This window comes from Anguilla anguilla, chromosome 10 (genome assembly GCF_013347855.1).
Source record: "Anguilla anguilla isolate fAngAng1 chromosome 10, fAngAng1.pri, whole genome shotgun sequence".
NCBI lineage: Eukaryota > Metazoa > Chordata > Actinopteri > Anguilliformes > Anguillidae > Anguilla > Anguilla anguilla.
Genome location: NC_049210.1, coordinates 27735662 through 27758589, shown reverse-complemented (window position 1 = coordinate 27758589; position 22928 = coordinate 27735662). Strand labels below are relative to the sequence as shown.

Genomic DNA, 22928 nt, shown 5'->3' with positions numbered 1-22928 from the left:
AATAGTACAGCTGCCTGAATCAATGGACAGGAGTAGATCATTAGACACCTTAAGGAGAGCCGACTCAGTGCTATGGTGTGGCCTAAATCCTGACGAAAATTACATTTTAGAAAAATTTCAATTTAAATGGGAAGAAAGCTGGGAAAAAACAACCTTTTCCAGAACCTTTGATAAAGATGGCAGTTTAGAGATGGGTCACAAATTGCTAAAAACTGGTGGGTCTAGGTTGGGCTTTTTAATAAGAGGGTAGACCACTGCATGTTTAAAGCAGGATGGAACAAAGCCATTTACTAGGCAGCTATTTATTATTGACAGAATACTGGGGCCAGTAGTGTCCAACACTTCTCTAAGGAGACGTGGGGGAATAATAGCTGAGGAGGTAAGACCGATTGTCTGGCAGTCGGAGGGTTGCCGGTTCAAACCCCGCCCTGGGCATGTCGAAGTGTCCTTGAGCAAGACACCTAACCCCTAACTGGTCTGGCGAATGAGAGATTTGGATAAAAGCGCTATATAAATGCAGCCCATTTACCATTTACCATAATGTCCAGGGGCAGGTAGTAGGCTTCATGTGTGAGACTATATCAAGCAGATGAGAAAGAGAGACCGGTTCAAACTTGTTAAGAAAAACAGGAGAAATTATCAAATCAGACGGATCATAAGTGGGAGGTAAGATCTGAGATCTTATACTGTCAATCTTATCAGCAAAGAAGTTCAAAAAGTCTTCACACGCCTGAGGAGTTGGATCAGGACAGGCAGTGACAACAGGGTTAATAGCTGTGTTCATTGTGCCAAAAAGAACTCTGGGATTATGTGAGTTTTTAGAAATAATATTAGAAAAATATATGGCCCTTTCTGTTTTGACAGAGTGCTGGTATTTAGCTAAGAAGTCTCTTAGAATTTCATAGGACACTTGTAGCTTGTCTTTTTTCCATTTACGCTCAGATTTCCTGCACTCCTCTCTATGGGCATGAGTGGCATAATTTAGCCAGGGCTGAGCTCAAACTTTAGGTCTCCTAGTTTTTAGAGGGGCAACAGAGTTTAAAATATCAGCACAGGTGGAATTGAACATAGTGACCATCTCTTCTCTGCCCAGGCAGGGTGGGGAGGCCTCAATAGTGCTGGTTTGGGGAGCAGCTAGGTAGGCGTCAGAGAACTGCCTGGCAGTGGAAGGGGTAATGGAACAAGAACAATTTACAGGCAAGAGAGATTTATGAGTTGGACATGGGAATGTGGCATCAAACACGATAGGCCTGTGATCAGACAGACAAACATCATCTACAACAAGATTGGAGACAGGAAAGCCAAGTGTTAAAACAAGGTCGAGAGTATGACTATGCTGATGTGTGGGGCCCATAACTGACTGCACCAAATTAAACAAGTTTAATTTAAAACTCGATTTAAAAACTCACCAACCAAAGGCTTAGATGGGCAACAAATATGGATGTTAAAATCACCAAGAATCAAAATATTATCGGACTTGGGCATAATAAAAGATAAGAAGTCTGAAAATTCTCTAACAAAGTCCTTATTGGACTTAGGAAGCCGATACACAAGAGCACAGAGCACAGAGCACAGGGTTAGAAATTTCCATCTTACACAGTTGTACTTTGAAGCTAGAATATTTTTCAACAGGCAATAAACAGCATTTAAAACGATCACTGTTAAAAACTGCTGCCAGGCCCCCACCCCTACCAGTGAGCTAGGGGGAGTTAAGATAACTGCAGTTGGGAGGGCATAGCTCAATAAGAGGGCTATTTAGCCCTGGGCTTAGCCAAGTTTCAGTTAAAAATAAAAAGTCTAAATTCCGGCTTGAAATAAAATCATTTAAAATAAACGACTTATTAGAAACTGACCTGACATTTAAAAGAGCCATCTTAGTGTGGTGTACAGTCTGAGGGTTTTCTAAAAATTTAACAAGATTAGTATGACTGTGTGTCTTATTTAAGAACGACCTTGCATTAACAAGTGTAGATTGAGGAGGCTGTAAAAACAGTTATCGTTTGCAGGGAATATGGATCAGGTAGCAGGAGTTGCCACGGGAGGGGGGATGATTTATGGGGTTACGGACCATGATAACCGTAGTGATGGGATACATTTTTTGACATCCTAGCCCCTTGGGGGAGCTGGCTAGAACAGGAGAGGATACGGGGCCAGGAACAGACGTGTGCGATATAAATAGCCAGTCACGTGGGGCGGACAGCACACCATGCAAGAGATTAGCTCCTAGTAAGCTGCTGCCTAGCCTGTTCGGGTGCAAACCATCTCTTGTAAACAGAGAAGAGCGGCCCCAGAATAAGTTAAAATTGTCAATATAGCAAATGTTGTGGGCACCACATGCAGGCTGGAGCCAGGTATGGAGGCTGAGGATCCTACTAAAACGGCAGATTCCACGTCCTAACGTGGGAATTGGACCGGAGATAAAAACAGCTTTCCTACAACTATTTAGGAAATTAAAAAGACGGATAAAATCAGCTTTCGTCAACTCAGACTGCTGGAGGGACATATCATTCGTGCTGACATGTACAATAACTTTTTTAATGGATGGGAGACTATCCAATAAGCCGGGAAGCTTCTCGAGTAGGTCGAGAGCAGTAGCTAGGAAAGGAGTGTGTGATCGCATTTGCGTACCTGATGTCCCGGACTATGGAATCTCCTATGAATAGGGTAGTAGGGAGGATAAGAGGAGGGGGGGGTAGATGTCCGTGGGGTAGCAGTCAGTGGTGGGGGCCACACACCAGTTGACCCAGCAGGAGGCATGCACGCATTCGTAGAACGGACAGCACGAGAAACCGACCGGTCCGGCTCAGCCTTAGGTGGTAAAGTTGGCAATCCTGTGTACCCCGGCTTCCAGCGGTGGCCAGTGGGAAGGGTTAGCTGTCTCGACACGGCTACAGGCGGAGTGGGAGGCAGGACGAAGTCAGCCTGAGATGGAGGAGGCAGTGAAGACGGTGAAGGAGATTAAGGGGAGCAGGGTCCAACCAGCGGGGGAAATCCTGCGCCTCCAGAATGCTGAATCTGTTTGACAGCTGCAGACCAGGAGGAGCTGGAACTGGAGGAGAATTAGAGCTAGGATTCCTTCCATGATTTCCCCTGCGGACCACAGACCAAGAACCCGTTTGATATGGGGTGGAGTTGACCGGGGCTTTGGCCTGGCCCCCAGCTTAATCCATGGGACGTCAGCCTGGGTTGAAACGACCGGAACAGTGGAATCCAGTTCTCCGCCATGCAAGGTCGTAGCAGGACCTGGTGCGACCAGGGAATCAAGGAGTCTTGTCTTATCTGGTGGAGTAGGGAGATTCTCCCCTCCATCTCGGCAATCTTCTGACTCAGGCGAAGGCAGCTGTTGCATCCGAAGGGGGAGGTGAGTGTTGGCATGTTGAGGATACGCGGGGGCTCCACAACGGGAGCCCAACTTATTAGTAGACGTAGACGATACACGACAACTATGCCGAATACTGAGTTTCGCAGCGCCACCATTGTCGCTCTGGTCGTTCATTTACCAAGCACCCCCTCCCTGCAGTCTCATCTGCAAGTACACCCGCCACCCATGACATAATGGACAATATTGTCTATCTGAGCATTCATAAAAATATTCTTTCACCACTCAAAAATCGTATTCCATCATAGCAACAAGATAAATCCGACAATAGATAAGATACAGCAGTGATATGCCAATACAGCAGTGAAAACGTTGTTCACTGAATTACGAAATAAACAAGACAATGTTTTCAAAAATGATACCATGTCATTCTACGGTCAATATCTGGGACTAAATATTGAATAAATATACAACCTTACCATTGGTTTTACGCGTAGAGATGTCCCTTTTGAGACTGAGTGGTCATGTCTTGGAAAATTTGTTTGTGAACTATAGGCACATTTGTGAAGCCTGGGTACCTTCCAAAATAGCTGTGCGTAATACCACACCTGTTGTTTATCACATTGTTGCCCTTTTTAGTACAGACTGGCTTGATTGACAATTCATTTATTCAGTAGGGGAGAGTACAAGCTTTCTAACGACGTATAACATGTCTAATTTTGCTTTTGGAATAGCGTTTTATAGGTCAGCGTAACCGAAAATGTTCTCATCATCGCATTCACTTATACATTCACTCATACATTCACTCTGTGGTAGTAGTAAAAGACGCTGCACCTGACGAAACGTTGTCAAAGTGTTTTCGTAATTTCTTGGAAAATACTATTATTATTGAGGACTTCTGGGCATAGCTAAGCCATATGTTTGCTGATAGACCTAGCTGACATCGTTTTCTGGAGTAAGACAGAACCAGAACCTGCTGCTGATGGCGGACCTGATGAAGCCACTGTGTGCACTGAAGGAACCGCACCAGCTGTCAGTCTCACCCGGTCCTGGCTTCGACATCCCATCCTGAACTCCATCATATCGCCGGGAAGATAATCCTCCAGTCTAAAATGAGCACCACACACGACCACGTTTTTTGTAACAAATGCAGCAGTGAAGTCCCGTCTCTTCACCTGCACAAAACACACCCAGGCACGAAAGCTAGCACCGTTCCTTTTCCTGTTAGGAAAAATGTGTGCTCGATGTCCTGACAGGCTGGAGTATGTGCAACCTGCACAAACACCATAATTGACCAGGATGATACACGGTGAAATGCAATATAAAACTGCTTTAAAAAGACCAACTCACTATATCATGACCGCTCAGACTCACTACCACCTACTACTGCACATTGGGCTAAGGCAGGCAGACTCCCTTTTGTTACGTAATATGACGCAATGTTGAAAAAAGGGCGTTTTTAGGAGCTTTGCTGAAAACTGCCACTACTTCCTCTGAATTTGTGCCCTTATGTCTTGTAAAAATGATTAAATCCTGCATTAACTTTTCAAATGGTCATTTTCAGACAAGGTTAAGTATACATTTCGTAAAAAATTTTACCTGCAAGATGCACTTTAAGGAAATAAAGTAGATACCCTAATTGACTTAACACAGGAAATATATGGCAACATGAAATGTGTGGAGTTGTGAAAAATTGAGTTTGAATGTCTTTAGCCAAGGTGTATGTAAACATTTTGCCTCAACTATACAACTTCCCTACCACGTCTGGTTTTTATCTAAATACAAATACAGATACAAATAAATTTGTTGGTTGAAGAAATACAGATACAAACATGAATAGTGGCATCTCCCTCCACCCCTTCATCTTTAGATTATACATTGTATAATGTTGTAATGGTTATAATGGTTAAACACACCAAGGTGGCCCTATGGAGTTGACACACTACATTACATTTATTTAGCAGACGCTTTTATCCAAAGCGACGTACAAAAGTGCATATCATGGTCATTGGAACAACTACAAATACAGGTTTGATAAAACCTAGGTAGCTTAGCATTAAGTGTCAAGCTTGCATCAACGGAGCGGACACACCAGTTAGCTTTGCCTCAAGTGTGAAGCTGGCCCTATGGAGTTGACATACTTGGTAGCTTAGCATCAAGTGTCTAGCTGACCATAACCCTGTCTTCTCTGTTTCTCTTTCTCTTTCCATGGGGCTTCCATCCCCTACCTCACCCTGAGTCCAAAGACCACTCCAGCCTGTTTCCTCGGCCTGAATCCAAAGGATTGCTCCAGTCCTGTCCTTCGCTCAATGGTCATGGACTGCTTCAGCCGTGTTCCTCCCTTGCCTATGCCTTGATGCTGTCTGGAGCTCTAGATCCATCATCCAGCTCCTCTAAACTGCACTATTCTAACTATACCATTTGGTATTGTACTATTCCTGTTAGCCTTCACCTCAGCTGTAACTGACCCATTCAACCCATTTTATTTGCTGTCTGCTACTTTACACCAGGCTGGCCAGTGGAGGATGGGCTCCCCCTCTATAGCCGGGTTCCTTGTTAAGTTCGGATTTACAGTCACTTTATTCTATTTCCAATACAGCTCTACCTGTTAAATGCATCTGCGCATGTGCATTAGCGCGTCTTTGTTGAACTGGAGTTGCAATGACAAAGGTATAAATTAGTTCTTGTTTTGTGCTAACAAGTAAAGTGAGTAAAACTATAAAGTTGTCATTATTATGTTAACATTCCTCTTAAGATTTCTTCCCATTGGTAAGTTTTTTCTTGCCACCGTTTGAGGGTTTTCTCCCGTCCCCACTGGGAGTTTTTTTTACCTTATGTACCTGCCATTTGGGGGTTCAGACCTGGTGTTTGGTCTGTTTGCTCTTTTTTCTCTGCCTCTTGCCTTGCTACTCTGTAAAGTGTCTTTGTGACAGTTCTCTGTAAAAAAGCACTATACAAATAAAATTGAATTGAACTGAATTGTAACTTATTACATTTCTTCATTTTAATCGAGATGTATGAGTTGTACATATTGATAAAGTTTGATCCAACAGGTTGCTCTGCCTATTAACATATTAGGTTATTAAATTCATTCATTTAATTCAATTAATATCTTAATATCCAAATTAAATCAAATAGATATATCTTATATGTTTTATATGAAAAAGTGAGAAGTGTTGATGCACTTGTGTTCAGTATTCAGTGCCACACCTTAAATGAGGGTGTTAGCCATTAAAACCGCTTGATTTAGAACATGAAAATAATATTTAACTCAGTCCCCACTGAGACAACACTAGCGATGTGTACATAAATAGGCTGTCAATGTACTTTATTAAATACATTTTAAGTCCTCGTCTTTCGAATGCTTGAGTACTCATACCCATCCCTAATTCATGATATGTTATTATTATTAACTTACTATAAACAATGATGCAAATTTATCACATTTATGAAACTAGCCTGAAAGTTGATACATCTCGCTGGCTAGTTGGATATACTGTATGTGGATATACTAGTAGTGTTTTTAATGTTATTAATAAAAATAACATTTGTCCAATTAGTTACTGCCACATATATCAACTCCTATATAATACAGAATTCATTCATTCATTCATCAATACAGGTCATCTCAGGCCATGCTGTAATTATGATGGCAAACAACACATTTTCCAACTGATTTTCACGCCCATTATCAAGTATAAAATCAAATGTCAAACTTATTACTATTGCCTGCAGTATGTATTAACCTTTGATATAGGCTAATAGGTTGGCCAATAAAGTCACATAATCACCAGAATATTCACTATCTTCACTTTACCCTCACAAACAGACACCAGTGTATATTGATGCATATGCCCCCCCCCCACCACCCACCCCCCCCTTGCCCTGAGACAGAAAAGGAGTAAAAGTACCCGTTCTTTTAAACCACAGGTGCCCTTTGTGAATGCAGTTCTAAAATTTCTAAAAAGGGTTCATCAAGGGTTCCAAACATTCATATAGATATCTCTAGAAATATACAGCCTTCTGAGAATATACAGTGCCTGGCATATTTTATGGTAAACATAAACATTTTAGTTCATTTTTGTAAACTAAAATGTTTATGGTATAAACAGTTTACATTTGTACACTACTTTTTGTGTAAAAGTGGCCTTGCCCTAAAAAACTTCAAGGATACTAAAGTTGTGCATTACCTAAACCTGCTCCTGATAAATTAATTGTTCAAGTTGTATGGTAGGCAATATTTACAAAAATATTCAGATTGTCCACAGAGCTGGCTAAAAGGAAGATAATGATCATGAAACATTTGAAAACATGAGGACCTGACACACCCAGCTGGAGCTATGGACCCAGTGGGTGCACTGACAAGTCCAGCTGGAGCTGTAGACCCAGTGGGTGCACTGACAAGCATGTGCACAATACTACGGGTTATGCTTTCCTTGGCTTCAGTATAGATTTCATTTAGAAAATGGTTAAGCAATTGCTTATAAGCAAACACGTCAATAATCCCAAAATGTCTCACTGTATTATTTAGCAAATTAATGTGGAATATTGCATTTCTCTTCCCATTTTTCTTGTCTAAGGGGCATTTATGAAATTTTTAAAAAATTATACAGCGTGTTAATTTCCCACACAGAGTCTTTGGCTAACCTGCCACCACATTCAAATTTATCATCACATATTACCATTTAAAAAGCTCTGTACTATTCTGAATAAGAGCAATCATCACATCTGTCCTTTGACTATGCTTTTTAACATGCTTCAAATCAAAATAACAACATATAACACAAAACCTCTCTATCATACACAAGGATACATTCAAAAGAATAAACTATACCATGAAACAAAAACAAATTTTAACAGTCGACTGAAAATATTACTGTCTGCCATATTCTCCGTACAAACACTAACCTCTCTGGTTGATGCAGTATTCTTTGAAGTGATTTTTCTCTGATCCCTGCAGTTCTCCCCTTGGCTCAGAACAATTGTGTCCAGGAGTTCATTCAAGAGCTGGTGTTCAGGAGAGGAGGGGAGGGTAATGTGCACATATTAATCTCAATCCCGAAGGGCATAGCACCACCCAGTCATCAAAAACAAAGCACTCACTCATTAACTATGCTGTTTAGATACAGGGCCATAAATTACCCCCCTGTGGCCCCTGGCCTTTATTTAAATGGCAGAATAGAAAAATTCTGGCGAAAACAGACCTGGGTCAAATACAAATACGCATTTGTATCTTACAGACTGTTTAAAGAGACAGTCAACTTGGTGTATGTAAACAGTTTGACCCACTGGATTTCTGATATAGTGAATTAAAGCTGAAATAAATCTGTCTCTAATCGATTGTTTTAAAATTACCTCTGATGTGAACAAAGTAGATGCCCTAATTGCCAAAACAAATGTATGGTAACATGAAATACGCAGTAACCATGCTCTGCGACTTATCTTGCCTGTGGGGACTAAGCCTAGCCCGTCTCCTGTGGAAACCAGCGCACGCCTGGTGCTGCGCCGACTAACCACAACAAAGAAGAAGAACCTTTCCGACAACCGACAGGGAGGGCGGAAAGCATCGCCGTTGCGACAGAACAAATACTCACACCAGGATACCTCAATTTCACAACTCCAGGACTTAACTATCCAGGACCCGCAGCAACCAGCTGGAGGCAGCAACCTATGTGAACGGACGGACTGTAAGACTGAGCAAACTTTCCAGGCAATGGAAGTTTAGGTTTGTCTGTATTGAGTTTAATGTGATATTGTGTGTTCCCATTTTATCCTATAAAATTGTTTGCACTGGTGATGTAACCGATACAACCACACACTTTCTTTCTCTCATTCCCTCTCTTTCTTCCCGACTAACTTTCCAACCCTAACGACACTACAAGCACAATATAGTCGGTAGTGCAATAATAACTAGCTTGGTTGCATGTATCTCTTAAGAGTTGAAGTTACGCTTTGCTCATCGGCACTACACTATACGTGTACCCTACACAAGGACCAACCCACCATTTGCCTTTCCCCCTTTCGTCCAAAAAAAAGGACACGCACTCGCACACACACATACGCCCTCCTACCTTCCACATTTAGCATAGTTCCTCCCCATAGATTAGTTTGTGTATGCTGTTTGTATGTTTGTTTAACCCCTTAGCACACATACCAAATCTTGCCAATCCTTGCCCATTTAGGGGGTACCCTATTTAAAGCTTTATAACTACAGATGTGAACACCACAGAGACTTGAAAAATGGCTTAAATGAAGCAAGACATTTGTACCATTTACAATACTAACATAGATTTGTTTATATTCATATATTTGGAAGAAATAAAGTGCCACAAATGCAATTGTCTAGGCAAAAAATAAAAAATGAATTTGTTCTTTTTTAGTTTGTAATGAAATACAGAGAGATTGCATATATAAAGCAGGTTAAAGTATACATGTCCTAGATCAAAAACTTCTTGACCACAAGTTCATAAAATCTAAGGGTGGATATGTAGAACTACTAAAGATCTATGAAGCAAAAACTAAGCAGTGTACCCAGCATCTCCAAATCTACCCAACATGTCTAAATTATGCATTGCTGTAAATCACAACATATTCACATACTTCACTACAAATCAACTGTTTTGACTTAAGTAGTTTTCCATATTTACGCCAGATTGATACTGCGTGAGCAATTATTGGGCCAAAATGTAATCTACACTGTTTCAATGTGATATCTATGAAAAGTATGTCCTGTAGGGGGGTAGGAGCAACCATACTTCTCTCCATGTTTATCCAGGGGGCCTCACAATCTGAATCAAACTAATTTTCTAAAGGACGAAATGATAAAGCTTGAAAATACAGTTTAAAATTTGGTACAGAAAGTCCACCCGACTGTTTTCCTTTCTGCAAAGTTGATAGTTCTATAGGAGCTCGCTTACCTTTCCATATGAATTTTGATATACTTCTATGCAACTTATCCCAGTAACCACTGGGTGGAGCAATGGGAATCATAGAACTACAAAAATTAGCTCGAGGTAATATATTCATTTTAATGATAGAGATTCTTCCGGATAAAGAGACGGGTATATTACACCATCTATTGAGGTCATCTAGGATTGACTTAAGAGTTCTATTATAATTTACGGATACAATTTTTTCAATAGAAGGAAATATATCTATGCCTAAATATTTAAAGTGAGATACAGCAGGGATCTCATGAGTGGGGATATCTTTGGAAGGGATTTTAAGGTACATTATCAATGACTTGGACCAATTTATTTTATAACTTGAGATTGAGCTAAAATTGTTAAAAAAAATATCAAGAAGGTTTAAGAGAGATTGAGAGATATCCTCAAGGTACAACAAAATGTCATCAGCGTAAAGAGAAATATGATGGTCAGAAGAATCAGCAGTAATTGGTTTGATAGTTTTAGATTGATGGATAGTCTGAGCTAATGGTTCTATGGATAAAATAAACAATATAGGTGAGATCGGATCGCCTTGCCTACTGCCATGGGTAATTTTAAATGAAGGAGATCAAATATTACCTGTTATAAAACTAGCTGACGGATTAGAAAATAATATTTTAATCATATTTATAAACGTTGCACCTAGTCCCATATATTTTAATATGGCCATTCTAGATGATCAAAAGCCTTTTCAGCATCAACAGAAAGAACAGCTGAAGGAACTTTTGCATTAGAGGAAAAATTAACAATATGAAGGAGACGGCATAGATTATCTGAAGAGAGCCTTTTCTTCACAAAACCGCTTTGGTCTGGGTGAATCAGTTTAGGTAAAAACAATTCCAGACGATGAGATAAAACTTTAGAGAATAATTTGACATTGGTATTAATCAAAGACAGGGGGCGCCAACTGGAATATTGGTTTGGATCCTTGTCTTTTGTTAACAGAAGTGAGATTAAAGACATATTCACATCTCTCCCAAATAAACCTTTAGAGATGGCTGTATTAATCATCTCAAGTAATAATGGGCCTAGATGATCCCAGAACTTCAAATAAAACTCAGGAGGAATGCCATCCCACCCAGGTGATCTACCTTTGTTCATATTTTCCAAAGATGCCTTAAGTTCCTGCAGAGATATTGGAACATCCAATGAGCTTGATTTGGTCGCTGAACAGGAAGTTTAAGACCCTTTAAAAACTTGTCAACCTCTACAGAAGAGGGTTCACCCTCCGAGGTATATAATTTATTATAAAAATTAGTAAATCTGAGGTTAATAGATTTTGGATCGGTAAGCAACTCACCGTTTTCTGACATAATAGTTGCAATATTCGCCAGATGGTCACTATTACGTAATTTATTAGCCAAAAAGTGACTGGGTCGATTGCCATGGAAGTAATGGTTGACTCGAACTCTGTGGATAGCAAATTCAGCTCTTTCCTGATCAGGTTAATTTAGCAGTCGTAACCTTGGCCTGTGTGGAGGCTACATGTTGAGAATAATTTCTCTGTTGAGACAGCTCTAAGACAGATAACTGGTTTTCTAATTCAGATATTTTTTTCTGTTGTGATTTATTAAGACCTGAAGCAAATGCAGTTGCATTATTTCTTATAAAGCCTTTAATGGCATCCCAAAGTATCCAAAAATCATCAACTGAATTTTTATTGATCATTAAGAAATGACTTAACTCAGATTGAAATTGTTCACAGAATGTTTGGTTGTCCAATAATGACCAAACAGATCATACAGAAGCTTGATTGTAAAAGCAGTGGGGTTACCGGCTTCTGCACCCTCAGGAAGGCCGATAATACATAGGCCTATGTTAAATTTTCGGCTATGATTCTCAAGCTGGTCGATCTTTCTTCATCTTGTGTTGTTCTCGTTCCAGTTCAGAGAGGCGGACGTCAGCTTCAACAGTGGCCCGCTAAGTCGGTAACTTTATCTTTGCAGACAGCCAACTGGGATTTCAGCTCTTCCAAGCATTGATTGACTGGTTGTAACTTGGTGTCCAAAGCTGTAGTAGCTAATCTCTTCTCAAACTATTTCTCTCATTGCAGTAGCCATTTCGGCAGTAAAAGTTTTACCCCCGCGCGTGCCTTGAGCCATGCTGAACAAGCGTATAAGAGGCTTGTTAAACCTTGTTAAGCGAACAGGTGAGAGCAATCCCGATGTCTTTCTCTCTCGAAATAGTTTGGCGTTCAATCACGGCACAAAACCTCACAAATTAGCAGTCTTTATTGTAAATAAAAAGCGTTAGGTTATTTAGTAATGAGAATCCATCAAACACATTTTAAGTTAAATAAGCGGGACTCGGAGAGAAGCAACCAAGCATGTCACAGCATGCTACCGGAACCGGAAATTTGAGCTTGCTCTTGTGAAGTGTGAACTTGCACAACACTGCGTGTGGTATTACGCGTAGCTATATTGGAAGGTTCCCAGGCGTCACAAATGCGTATATTTCACAAACTGATTGTCTAAGACAATATATGACCGCTCAGTCTCAAAAGTATGGCAAGCCGTTTTAGCTTTATTTCATTTCTAGAGGACATCGCAAATACAATTCTAACTAGTTAGAAAGCAAATTCTTGATATCAGAAATTCAATTGTAACTAGTTGTAATTCAAGCGTTTTCCACATTCATTTCAATGGGACCTTTCATTTTTGATATCAAGAATTCGAATTTTAACTAGTTAAAATAGGAATTCTTGATATCAAGAATTGTATTTTAACTAATTAAAATTGGACATTCTAATTAAAACTAGTTAACATTCTATTATTGATATAAAAAATTCCAATTTTAACTAGTTAAAATTGAATTCATGATATCAGAAATTGGCATTTTAACTAGGTCAAATTCCAACTCCCATTGAAATGAATGAGAAAAACGTTTTAAATCTGACTAATTAAAATAGAATTTCAGATATCAAGAATTGGCATTTTAACTAGTTAAAATTAAATTTCCGATATCAATAATATGCATTTTATAATCGAATTTCTGATATCAGAAATACACATTATAACTAGTTACAATTGAATTTCTGATATCAATAATTTGCATTCTAACTAGTTAGAATTGTATTTGTGATATCCTCTAGAAATGAATTAAAGCTAAAACGGCTTGCCATACAAAAGTGACATCTCTACATGTAAAACCAATGGTAAGGTTGCACAGGCGCCAACTTTTAAACATGACTGGGGGTGCTCGTTTTAAAGAAAATGTACTGCCTTTATTTTATCAATCACAACAAATCACAATGACAGCTTTTTTTTTTTGCAATTCTTGCACAAAATGTCCACATTTAAAGAAAAATTGTATGTTCCGTATTCCAATGTCTTTGTAAAAACACGTGTTCTCCCTTTTTTGCGTGGTGGAGGTCCGATGTTAATAGAGAGGACAATCGAAAAATGTAATTCCGGAAATTAACATAAGTATTGTGATTAAAATATCAGTTTAGCCTTAAATTAACGTATTGTAAACAGCGATTGTACATATGGAATATTAATGTGATATATTGGCTGTTTTGTGGATTTCACTGGACATTCGATTGTTTATATTTATGGGGTTCTGATCAGTGACATCATAACTCTCCTGGTTGATTTTACTCGCTCATTTATGACAGTTGGTTCTCTCAGAGTTCTGACTGATAGCCAGGTCAATATTTTCAATGGACACTTGATACATCCCGCCTTATAACTTCAAAGTCCCAGGTCATTTGTGAATGGTTTAAATGCATTTTGAAAATAGACACTTCCTGCTACAATCATGATAATGGCATGAGTGTGCTGTGAAGTTTAGGTAGCAAACAAGGTTGAATCCATCTGACGTAATTTACATAGCAACTATACGCTCAGATCGCTTAGTTTCACTCACTGTGGCCAAGCGGAATCGATAACGTTTCAACAAATATGTAACTTTAAAAGATTTAATTCAATCTTCTACTGGGACTTTTGCCATTTATTGAGTGTGTGACAGAAAATTTTGGTGCCGCTGACTATAATCGAATGTTTTTCACATTCACCGTTCGATTGAGCAAGTAGGCTACCATTCAAAGTACATTTTTATGGGTGCTGTCCGATTGTGCTAGCTACTTCACATTAACCTTGTACGGCGATCAATAAGGCTAACAGCACAGTACCACTTAATTCTTGTCACTTCACCACGGTAATTAACTAAAAAAAACCGACACTACCTTGTCTGTGAGAAATGTATGGTTGAGCTCATGCGCATACACTGCTGGCGCCATTCTAACGCTCCGTAATGTTAGCTTCTGCTCCGGCTTGTTCTGTAGGCATCGGCTGCGGCTGACTTGCGTTAGCAAGTCGATCCTCCGTGCGGTGTTCATCGTCGGTAGTTAGGTTAGCAGGTTGAACAGGTGGTGGTTTTGGTATTCTGACAACAAATTTTCCATTTTTGTTGTTCCTTTTTAAAATGACATAGCCTATACTTTTATTGCCAGCGCAGCGAGACTACCTGGTGTTATTAGCTAATTAGGCGCCAACAGCGTTGCCAGGTGGGAAATATTAAACTATCGTACCGGAGGCTTAAAATTATCGGATTTTAAAGAAAATTATCATACACAGCCAAAAAATTTAAATAACAGGTGTAAATATGTGATTTCACAAAAATAGCGTATTTATTATAAGCAACAACCTTGTTTGACATGCCTGCTCACAGCTAATGAGTGCAATACCAACAGCCACAAAGGGGAGAAAAACATTCGCGCACCACATTAGTGATGGGCACTGAATCAGTAGAATCAGTTCACTAAAAAGATTAATTCAAAAGATTTGTTCGCCGAATCAGTAGCGTAACTATGCTTGGTGTCGCTCGGTCGCCCCGGGGGGTGGGGGGGGGGGCGCATTTGGATGTGGATGACGAACGGGGGAGGGGGGTTCGACTGTACCGAAAAATTGTACCGAGAACAGCTGACGGTTAGTAGCCTACCGAAAATAAAAAACAGGCGAACCACAGTTCATATATTAGCACATCATTTTATTTTAATTTAATGTAGTTCAATTAAAGTAGTTCAATTAAAATGGACGGAGTGTAGCACAGTGGGTAAGGAACTTGGCTTGTAACCGAAAGGTCGCAGGTTCGATTCCCGAGTAGGACACTGCCGTTGTACCCTTGAGCAAGGTACTTCAAAGTACTTGCTTCAGTATATATCCAGCTGTATAAATGGATACAATGTAAAATGCTATGTAAAAGTTGTGTAAGTCGCTCTGGATAAGAGCGTCTGCTAAATGCCTGTAATGTAATGTAGTTTTCCCGTTTAAAAAGTAGGCTATAGACAGAATTTTCCCACAGTATATTTAATAGCCAAAGAACCAAGCACTTTCTTTCTCTATTTTTAATAAAATTTTGTTTTCGATTTTATTCTAAACAAGTTAGTTTGAAAGAATGTGTTTGATATGGCCATTTTATTTTACTAAATTTCCCAAAATGTGTTGTTTTAGCCCTAGATGCTGATTTCTTTACCGTGACTTGTTCTAACGGCTGCTTGAAAGAGAAAGTGCTGATATTGTCATGGTCCTGTGTTCCGGTCTGCGTTTGCAGATGGCGGCACTTCTGTTTTGTGTCCTGCTCCCCCCTGTTAATTGTATGATTGTTTTCAATTGTCCTATTATTAGTTGCTGGTTGTCTCGTTTTCCCTTCCCTCTCTGTGGCCTGATTGTTCATGGTGCCCTCCTGTGTCTCGTCAGTGTCTGTTCTATTTAAGTTTCCCTCTTCCTTGACTCAGGTGCTGGATCCTTGTGGTTATGTCTGCTTGTTTGTGCGCCCCTACCAAGTACCTGCTCCAAGTGTTCCTGCCCATGTCCTGGTTTCCTGGTGTTTTGGACTCTCTGCATTTTCTTTGTTCCTGCGTTTGTAGTTTCCCTTCGTTGTTGAAGGTCGCCCTGCGAGGCTTTGTGTTCCCTTTTGTTCCCTTGGTTAAGTAAAGTCTTTTTGTTTTTTCATTTGGGAGTTTTGTATTTTTTCCACCCTCTGCGTTTGGGTCCAAATCCCCCACACATCGCGACAGATATATGTTGGCTAAGTAGATATAGGCTATAGTTTTCTCATAAAATGTAGTCGATAAAATAGTAGCCTTGGCTAGCCTACTTTGAGACATGTTTTTAAAAAAAGGCTTGTTATTTCATTGAAAATAAACAGCACACTTGACAAGTGATGTTCGATTATTACCCATTTATTATCCATATTTCCATACCCACTTTCCTCATTCGCTACAGCAAGAGGAACTAACTATTGTTGTGTCGTTCGCGAACGACTCGGGCAAAAGTACTGTTGTGTCATTCGCGAACGATTCAGGCAAGTGTACTGAAGTTCACGAACGATTCGTGGAAGTGAATGATTTGGGGGCGGGTGCAGTAGGGGAGAACCGGGACGAAAGAAACACTTTTTACTTTTATCCCGTTTACTCGAAAGTTGATAGAGACAGAGATGCCATTATTCATGACAAACAACATGTATGTGTCCTTCACTAATAGCAACTGGAATTTTGTTTCTAGCATAAATGAGTCAGATATATATCAGCCGCAAACAGGATGAGCGCAATGTTTCTTTCGTTCCTGCCGCGGGCGACAGAAGAAACACTGAATCGGGTCGAAAGAGACAACTGACGAAAAGTGTGCATTAGCGGTCTTATCTCTGTGTTGTTGTTTTTTATTGCTCATTCCTTTCAGCAAGTGTACTGTTACCCACAATGTCACGTTAGTGTTGAGTCAATAAACCATTGTACAAGTTTAAAATCCATGAAAATCAACCATGCGTCAAGCGCATAATGACGCATAAGCAATACAATTTTGCCTTGCAACGTTAATCAGTCTGAAATGGATCATTGGTTGGTGCTGAACTGTAGTAGAAGTTGTTAATATCTGTTACCATGACTAATTTAAAATCACCCAATCAGGTGTGCAAAAGCAGAGATAATTGGTGTTCAATTTAAATCAGCCAATCAGGTGCACAAAAGGAGAGAGAGACAAAGTGTGTTCCAACAGTCATTTTATTTTACAGAGCAACTGGCTCTTTTTTCCCCAACGTTGGGGGAATTTTGAAAAAAGAAAACGGTCAATAAACTACAACGTTGACGTCAAATTTTTTTTCTTCGCTAACTGCATTGGATTAGTTACACGACAGGTGCCTTCACGGGTAAAAAGCAAAGGACCAAACCAATTTGGGAGCGGAGAGAGAACATTTCGACAAACAGCAGGTAGGCTAATTACATGGCTATGGTTATTCTGACAAATGTTTTTTTTTTTCTGAATTCCTCTAGAGAAGCCGAATAACCTACAGCAGATAAACTTGTGTCAAATGTTAATAAAAGGCTAAGCCTACAGAGCAACTGGCTCTTTCCCCAAAGACAATAACAACAAATAACAACAACAAATAATACAACAAACATTTAATTAACTTTAACTTAGGCCTGGTTAAAAGTAAAAGTAAAAAAAAAAATGTTATTCGCACATGTGGAAGATGTACACCTCTTCCTGTAACGTGCACTCGAAGTGTGCCCACTCCTCACAGAACAGGCACTGAATCCAGGACTCCCCAGGCAGAGACGAGTCAAAGTCCTCCCCACACACCATGCACTCTACATTGTTGCCTGATCCATGAACTACAGGTAGGCCTGCTGAATTTTTATCCTTTTTCCTCTTTTTTTCCCCACTTTCTTCTGCTGATTTGTGCATACCCTTTTGCCAAGTTGCACTTGGCCTTCGGTGCAGATTTTTTTGTTTTTCCTCTTCTAGGGCACGCTTGACCGGGGGTGTCTGTGAGGATGGCAGTTGTCCTCCGCCTACCCCGGGTCCCCTCAATTCTTAGGCCAGCCTTGGGAAAAGGACGAAGTGACACAGGGCTGAAGCAGTGATGATGCTGGCTCCCCGGTGATGGTGGGGGCAGGACGGTCCGTCACATAAGCTGGTGAGAAGTCCACCTCTGTGAAGACATTGGGGTTCAGCGGCCAGATGCCGAAACACCGAAACCCGGACATGATGTTTGCTGAGGTTGCAGCTGCTGCGAGAGCTGTCTTAACGATGCTGGGGATGTCGTAGATGGTGACGGTCTTCCCAGGGTGCATCTTCAGCCAGCAGTCCATGGTGCTGTTGATGGACCTTTTAAGTGGGCCATAGACGCTTCGGTCCAGGGGCTGAAGTTTGTGGCTGCAGGGCAATGAGAGCAGGACAATCCCATTTGCCCTGCAGAATTCGATCCCTTGGAGAGAGAGGTGGGATGAATGGTTGTCCAGTAGTAGGAGGGAGGCCTGTTGGGAGGCATTAGAATGTTTTGCAAAGTGGCGCAGGAATGCCACAAAATCCCCCTCCTGCATCCACCCACTGCCCTTTGCAGTGCCCATGCAGCCTGGGGGACCATCCCGGACGAAATGATCAAAATATTTCTTCTGGGGGAAGATGAAGTGGGGTGGAGTACTGTTGCTGAGGGCGTTCACAGCTCTCGGCTGACGTCATGGCCCCCACCTGCTTTTTCCCTCTGGCTGCGACAATCCTGTCTGGAGTTTGGACTGTGACGGTGCTTGTCTCGTCCAAATTCCATATAGCCTCAGGCTGGAACCCATACCGTCCCATGATGGAGCTAAGGTTTCTGAAAAATTGGGCCACGTTGGTTGGGTTGAAGCTGGTAGCCCGGGAAAGACTTGTGGCTTGAGGCCGGCGGACTAAGAGGCTGGGATTCTGCTCCATAAAGGAGCTGAACCAGTCCTTGCCAGCCATATTTTTCACATGCCATGCTTCTGGGTGTGCGCAGTGGTATTGCTGGGCCAGCTGGTATGCAAACCAACGCACCTAGAAATTATTAAATAAATATGAACATTTTTAATAACTTTTTAATCTATCAATTATTTTTTTATGTCCAGGAGCACTCTTTTCCTCACCTATCTTTAAAGACCGACTCAAGATCAGCACCATGGAGCTGCCCTAACAATGCAGCTCTGTAGGCCTAGTGCTGATCCAGAGTCAGTCCTTAAGGATGGGTAGGGTAAAGAGTTCTTCCTAATATACCGTATACGCTATTTATAATTATTTTTAATCGTTATTTATGTGTAGGCTACATTATGAATTCTTAACTTTTTATATGAATTATCTAATGAACTTTATATATAGTTCATGAATTGTTCTTAAGCACTTAATTTATTTATTGTATTTATGTATTTATAGGCCTATTTATATTGTATATATTTATTCTAATGTAGGCTATGTCTATTTTATCTATGTATTGCTCATTTGAACAAACTGCCATGGATTACTTTTTAATTGTGAGATCAAATCAATAACTTATTGGTTATTGCTAATTGGGTACAATGCCTACCTCTTTAGGACTGAATCCATAATATATGTCAGAAGCCCTGTGTAGGTACTGACGGAGACTACGCTCCTGCTCGTCCGTGAACACTCTGTTATGTGCCCTATATCCTGGCAGCCTGGCATTTTCCGTGTCTTTTTTTCACCTGAAAAACCTAAACAGGGTGCAGTGGTTTATGGTGTAGGCTTTTGCGACACTCCTCACAGATTTCCCTCCTACCAGTACTTCTTGTGACGCCCTCTCAAACACATCTGGCTCAAAGTCCTCTACTGGTCTTCCTAACTCTAACTCAGGGCATGCTCTGCAAAATACACCAAAAAAATACATTGTAAGCTGCGGTGAATCATGAGTTACAATTATCTATTAAAATAATAATATGAAATTACAAGAAATCCAGTCTGTGGTGTGTAGAGTGTCAATCCATGCCTTTGTCTCTGTTGTGTTCCCCCCTGTAATTAAGTGTAAATTCCTGTAAATCCTGTATTTTGTATAATTCTGTATGTATTTCCTGTTTGTGTTATGTATGCACCTACTGTGGAAAAGAATTTCCTCATTGAGGACAAATAATCTGTCTATCTATATTCTCTTTTAATTCCATATTAAATTAATAAAACTAGGTTCAGGGTAGGGGATAAATACAGTAATGAAGAATATATAAACAAATAACGTTATTTAAATAAAATTAACACAAAAAATATATATTTTTTTGTTGTTGGTATGTAGCCCCCTCCAGCGGTTGTGGATCTAAACGACCGCACAGAGTGTTTATGCCAGCGGCCGGCCCTGATTGTAAGCTGCGATGGGGCAAAAGAAACACTGGGGGGGTCGAAAGAAACAAAGTGTTTCTTTTGTCCCACCCCTCCCTCGCTTGATTTCAACTTGACTAGCAGCTAACACTTGCTAGCATGAAACTCTAAACTTATGCTGTCATTTAGTCCACAGCTGTGTTAAGTAAACTATGCATGTTTGGAAAATTCAAGACATAAACACACTTGTACAACCGAAAAACACTTCTGGTTTCAATATTTTACTTACAGCGGTCAAAAATAACTTTCTGTTATAACTCGAAAAAAAAGCGGCAGTTCTGACAGTTTTTTTCTGGAGCAAGTGGGTTACGCAGTTTGCACGTACTGACGTAGTTACGTCATTCGGGCTTCCGTAGTTTTCGAGGAAATCGATGTGTTTCTTTCTTCCCGTGTTTAATTCGTCCCGGTTCTCCCCTACGTTCAGTGAACGAATCACTGAACTGCGAACGATAGTCGGTCAGTGAACTACCGGTTCACATTCGTGAATGAATCGTTTCACGAAGTGATTCAGTACACTTCGTTCACCTAAAAGATTTGTTCTTTTGAACGAATCATTCGCGAACGGCACAACACTACACCACATACGCTGCGTGGTGGAATCAGGCAACTTCCTGGACCCTACTCAAATGAATGAGACTAACTAAAAAGCCTGGTCTACGGATAATGTCAAATAGCCTACAATTAAATCACAATCGCTCAAACATGTAATTGTTATAATTGAGAGCTTTAACGTTACAATTCATCAGCATGGAAACAACAGTTGTATGTCATCAGTGTAGAATTATAACGTTATGCTATGTCAATGTATTTAATATGCTGTATCAATATTTGTTTGTTCTTGTGAAAGCATGTCTCTTTTCAAAACGTCCAAAAAGTCTCTCAGTGCATAACTGGCCCTACCTAGTCTGTGAGTTCAACTTCAACCTCAGTTCTTCCGACGACTTTCTCTTTGCCTCTCCCCTGCCTTCGCCTGACTCCTTGGCACTCATTTTGATAGTTTTTTAACTCGTTTTTTACATGAATGAAAAAAATAACATCGCTGGTAATTTGTAGGTAGCGAGCTAGCTTACATTTTACATCAGAAAGAACGATCGGGAGAACAGCAGCCGTGCAGCTGCTCGCTCCCGTGGGGGCACTGGGGGCACGCACGTCATGCATCAAGCATAATGATTAGCTGGAAAGACGCAACCTGTGTTTTTAAATGACTTTGCTTCTAAATACAGATCTAGGATCAGATTTGTGAAAACTAGGCAAACCGGATATTGAATCAGGGGATTTAGTAAATTCATACACTTTTTTGTGAAATGGCAAAATTATCGTACATTTGTGCACTTTCTTGGCATTATTGATCGTACAGAGGGTAAAATTATCGTACACCTGGCAACGCTGGGTGCCAAGTCATTTTTTGTTTACCTTTGCCGTCGTCACATGATTTACAGTCATTACAGCTGAGCTGACCAACCGAGAGTTAGGACAAGATACAGAAGATAACAGACCAAGAGCACCCACTTCCGTGGGCATTCCAAGAAGCACGTATTTTGGCAACAGCGTTATACATTTTATTTTAATATATATATATAATGGTAGCTCACTTTTAAATGTTGAACTCTGAAATATTGGGGGTTCTCGAGCTCTAGAGCACCCACAGAGCTAGCGCCTATGTAAGGTTGTATATTTATTCAATATTTAGTCCCAAATATTGACTGTAGAATGACATTCTTGAGTCTTGTTTATTTCGTTATTCAGTGAGCAGCGTTTTCACTTCTGTATTGGCATATCTTAGGGCTATTGTTGGGTTTGTTTGTTGCTTTGATGGAATACGATCTTTGAGTGGTGAAAGAATATATTTATGAATGCCCAGATAGACAATATTGCCCATTATGTCATGGGTGGGGGGTGTAGTTGCAGATAAGACTGCAGGGAGGTGGTGCTTGTTATATGAATGACCAGAACGACAATGGTGGCGCAGCAAAACGTCGTATTCGGCATAGTTGTCGCGTATCGTCTACTGATGAAACTAAAACAAAGTGTTTCTGTTTTTGGCTGGGCTGCAACAGCGGGGCCAACCCTACAAACGCAAATGTCTGTGACTGAGTCACTGAGTGATGAGTGATGAGAGGCAGAGTTATGAAGTTACACCATTGGTCGGCCGGATGAAGTGTGTTAGGTCCAGCCCAAGCGCCAACAACTCGCCTCTATTAGTGAAGCCTTTTACCCCAGCGGCTACAGAGTGAACTGCAACACCTGGTTGCAAAAAGAACTTGAAACTCCACCCACCCAATGTTAAGTCAATGGGGAAAGCCTGAAAAGAGGCCAATTTTCTCTGAGGAAATAAAGTTAATACATTTTTTACACAAGAAATTATGGTTTAACTAGTTAATCCTATCCCTTGTAATGTCTCCCCTGGCTCTGATTTTTTAAAAGTAATTCTGGCAAAATTCCCAAATCTGGGTTAATTTCAGTGCGTGCAATGTGGCTTGTCCTACTATCGTATGACCATATAAGGATTTCCCCATCCTCGCAGCAAGGCAGAGTGCTTCAGCG

The 22928-nt window shown here is 40.5% G+C and overlaps 1 protein-coding gene across 1 annotated transcript in view; it reads right to left on the bottom strand.

Moving 5' to 3' along the window:
- LOC118206456 (brother of CDO) overlaps positions 1 to 21501 on the bottom strand; it is a 374202-nt gene extending 352701 nt beyond the window's left edge. Inside the window, exons 1-2 of the mRNA XM_035379207.1 lie at positions 21285 to 21501; positions 8228 to 8326 (exon numbers count right to left, since the gene is read on the bottom strand). The gene's annotated coding sequence lies outside the window, so the exon portion shown is untranslated. The remainder of the gene's footprint in view (positions 1 to 8227; positions 8327 to 21284) is intronic.
- Between the last annotated feature and the right edge of the window lie 1427 nt (positions 21502 to 22928).